General features: G+C 33.4%; 1 pseudogene; it reads left to right on the top strand.

The window, feature by feature from the left end:
* Positions 1-339: 339 nt before the first annotated feature.
* On the top strand, positions 340-2173 carry LOC149541965 (receptor protein kinase TMK1-like; annotated as a pseudogene).
* Positions 2174-4218: the final 2045 nt, after the last annotated feature.

Below are 4218 nucleotides of genomic sequence, written 5' to 3'. Positions count from 1 at the left end.
TCAAATACATTGTCAGAATGATTGGACAAATATGATTGCTAGGTCATGCTTAGTATGTCTTGGCTATAATTTTATTCTTAGGGAATGACAGAAAAGGGATTTCGTGATGGGAACTGCAATGCAAAATGCACAAATAATGGATGGAAGGGAATCCATTTCAGCCCTTGGATGAATTGGGATCATGGACTTCATGTGGAAGCATAAGAGAGAATAATATGAAACTTTGAGGACTTAATGCTCTTTTTTTTACCATATTAATGCTTGTGGATGAAAACTCTACAAAGAACAAGAGAATTTGGTTATAGCTATTGTATAAAAAGATTTGGGGCATTGACAAAAATGAGTGGTGGTTATGGGAGATATTGATTAGAGGTATCATTTTCAATCGCATTTTGTGCATTTTTGTTGGCATGCACAACCGTTGTCAATGGTGTAACAAACCCTGGAGACCTAGCCATTTTGAATCCATTCAAGAAGGGTATCACCAATCATGAGTTACTAAAATGGCCTAATGGGGATATTGATCTTTGTGGTAATAAATGAAATTGTATCTATTGCACAACTGGCAATAGAGTAGCCAAGATTCAATTCTTTAAAGATGGATGAGTGGGCACCTTGCCCTCCAATTTTAATCAGTGTATTGTACTAGAGAGAATCAGTTTATAGAGAAACAATTTGTCAGGGCCTTTACCCACCTTAAATGGTCTATCACATCAACAATTTTTCTACCTTGGCATGAATTAATTTGACACTATTCCTACTAATTTCTTTGTGGGATTGACCAATTTGCTATTTTTCTCTTTGAAGTACAATAATCTCAATGCCACCAAAGGATGACAGCTTCCCATGGACCTAAAAGCTTCTGTCAGTTTGGAAAATTTGACATTATGTTGAATTAATCTTGTTGGTCATATGCTAGACTTTCTTGGAGAGATGGCATAGCTATCTATGTTGGAACTAGCCTACAACAAAATTTTTGGAGCAATTGCATCAACTTTCTCTAGATCTAGAATCTAGGTTCTCCAATTGAATAGACAAGATACACCTAGTCTATCTAGTTTACTAGACTTGCTAGGCACAATGCAGTCTTTAAAACATTTATGGTTATATGGGAATACTTTCAATGGAACCAATCCAATTTCACTCTCGAAGTGTGTGTCTTTAAAAGATATCAGGTTAAATCATAACAACTTGGTCGGGTTGATCCCTGCCCAGTTTGCGGACTTACCGCTCACCAATCTTTTGGTGGATAGTAACAAGCTTACAGGACCAATTCCTAACCTCAAGATTCTGGCTGGTGGTTTCAGTTACAAGGAAAATTATTTTTGTCTATCTGACCCTTGTAAGCTCTACACACCTGAAGTAACTACTCTTTTGGAGTTTTTGGACACTCTTAATTACCTAATGGATCTAGCAAGGTCCTAGACTAGAAAATACCCTACAATTTATGGATGGGTATTAGATGTGCTAATGGCTTGGTTAATTCAATCTCTTTACCTAAGAAGTAACTCACTTGAAATGTATCACCTTCTCTTATAAATCTAGCTTTTCTCAAGACTATCAAGCTGAATGATAACAATCTCTCTTGTCAAATTCTAGCTAATTTAACTCAATTGAAGTATGTGAGTGTTCTAGATGTCAGTGATAATAATCCCAGTCCCCCTATTCCAGAATTTGCTAATTTTTTTAATGTTCACTATGATGGCAAAAGCCTGATTGTTAAGCCATCACCTTCTCCTGAAAATCCTTCTCTGCCAAGTCCTTCAAGTAGTCCCCCTTCTTCAGTACCTTTAGCACCCCCAAAACAAGTCTATGCCTCCTGTGAACACCCCCACATCATCTGGTGGAAAATGCAAAAATGATGCCAATCCAACTTACCCTACAACACGGGATGACACTAAAAAGAAAAGATATTCTGAAACCCCTATTGGAATCATTGTCGGACCTATTATTGTAGTTCTTGTACAATAAAAAGAGCTATTAACTTGTAAGAGTTGAAGCACCTAGCACTATCATTGTTGATCAGAGAGTGCAAAAAAATAATTTAGATTCAATAGTAAAAATATTAGTTGCAAATAACTTTAGTAATCATGGTAAAAATAGTCAAAGTGGTGAACAGAAGTTGGCAATTTTGCAGAGCTATTGCCCATTACTTATAGATAAGAAGCAATAGAATTTGGACAAGATCGAATATAGATTATCAAAATATCCACATTTAATTTGAGAAAAGGGAATTATTGATGATTTTTATGGTAAATTTTGCCCTTGTAAGTGTTGAGACTCACATCATTACCCCCAATATCTTGCAATTTGACAATATTGCTTTAAGATTTGACAACACTGTTAAATAATAAAATAGAGGGTGAATGACGACTACAGGAGGGTTTAAGGGGTTTATATAAGAGGGAATATCTAAAGAGCAATTGTCATTGGATCAAAATAGGATACATTACACATTAACGAGTTTGTTAGATATTTAGAAAAGAGAGGAAAATTTCAAAAGAATGCTATTATACCAAAGCTTACAGCTTGAAGAAATTTTAAGAAATCATTCTTTGCCTTTGTGGATTAGAGGAAGAAAATATAAATAAGTATATACTTCCCAAAGCAATATAATATAGGATATACTTAGCAACAAGATGATGGAAAATAATTGGCAAGGTTTCCAACATATCAATTGGAAAAATTGTGTATTTTTCCTTTGTTCTCAATATAGAATTAGCGTTATTGAAAAATCTACATTTGAGCCATAGCTGGTTGTGGCTACAACTATGGATGTGGCTATGATAGATGCTAGAAATTGGTGCCACCCTCCCAAGGATTCACTTCTATCAAGCATAGTAGTTTTTTTACCTTGTCTAGCATTAGCAGGATTATCATCTTTCTAGTCAAAAAACTATTTTTTACTAGCATCAACATTGAATTTTCAAGCCATTTTAGCCCCACCACTTGGACTGTGTTTAGAGAAATTATGGACAATGGTTCTATAATTGTAGTTAAGTGATTAAGATAGTTTTTTTATTTGGTGAAAAATAATTTGATGATTATATTTTTTTTTGGGGGAATCTCAATGTCACCCCTTACCAATAATATCCCCCTATATTACCAATTTTGAGGCAAGGGGACTAATAGGAAATTGTGGACAATAATTCACTTCCAACCTTGGGTAGTACTCAACAGATTGTAGTAAGTTGAAAACTTCACCAATTTGATAGCAATATAGGGCAAGTAAAATAATTTCTCAGATTCAAATATAACAAAGTGACTCCCCAACTTACACTAGTATATAATTGTTATCCTTTGCCTTGCAATATGTTGACATTTAAATTAGTATACTATCATCTTCTTCCTCACCATGGTCATCATCATCATTGTCAAAATATGGAGCATTTTCCAAATCAAAAACATCTATATTAGGCAAAATCACCACGGTTCTCATTTTCTAGGGTACAGAGAAACGTTTCTTTCGTATTAAGTTCATGGAGGTTGTGCAAGTGAATTAGATAATAGCTATATCTATGACAAACATCCTAATTTTTTAATTAATCTTAAATAGTCATCTGAGGCCATCTTTTGCATAAATTGATATTATACTCTTGGGTGGACAAAGTGAATATCCATATATTAATGGTTAATATGATGTAGTAGTTTGAGCAATGGCCCTAAGCTGCATCTATATCAGGATACACTAATTTATATTCATGATTCTCTTCATTTGATTTCCATAGGAGTGACAAAAGATAGGATGTGTTTTCAAGAGATGTTTTACCAAATGGTATATCGCTTAGTTAAAATTAATATCACTTTTTCTTTATCCCAGTCAACCTTTGACAGTGTATTTAATATCCAACTTGTCCTATAGTTAAAAAGTGAGTATTTCAATCAATTGTGTTCCATAGTTTTTAATAGATATGATTTTTTAACAGGGTTTGATGTTTTTATTTAATGCAAAGGTCTATTTTGCTGACATAAATTATATAATCATTTGTATCTTTTTATGAGAAGTTAGCTCAAGAAACAATAGTTGTGTATGGCCTAAGTGCTCCAAATTATATTTTATAGGAGTCTATCATTACATTAATTTAGATATTAAAATGTTTGAATAGAAGAATTTAAAATTGTTGAATTGTTATTGATAAAGATTTAGATTGTTGTTTTTCATAATAACTAAAATTTGTGCTCTTTGAGAAGAGTATATCATGTTACAGTGACAATGAT

Source organism: Cupressus sempervirens, chromosome 8 (genome assembly GCF_028749045.1).
Source record: "Cupressus sempervirens isolate cs-2001-9-10 chromosome 8, ASM2874904v1, whole genome shotgun sequence".
Taxonomy (NCBI): Eukaryota; Viridiplantae; Streptophyta; class Pinopsida; order Cupressales; family Cupressaceae; genus Cupressus; species Cupressus sempervirens.
The sequence above is the reverse complement of the archived record's forward strand: the minus strand, read 5'-3'. Positions and strand labels throughout refer to the sequence as shown.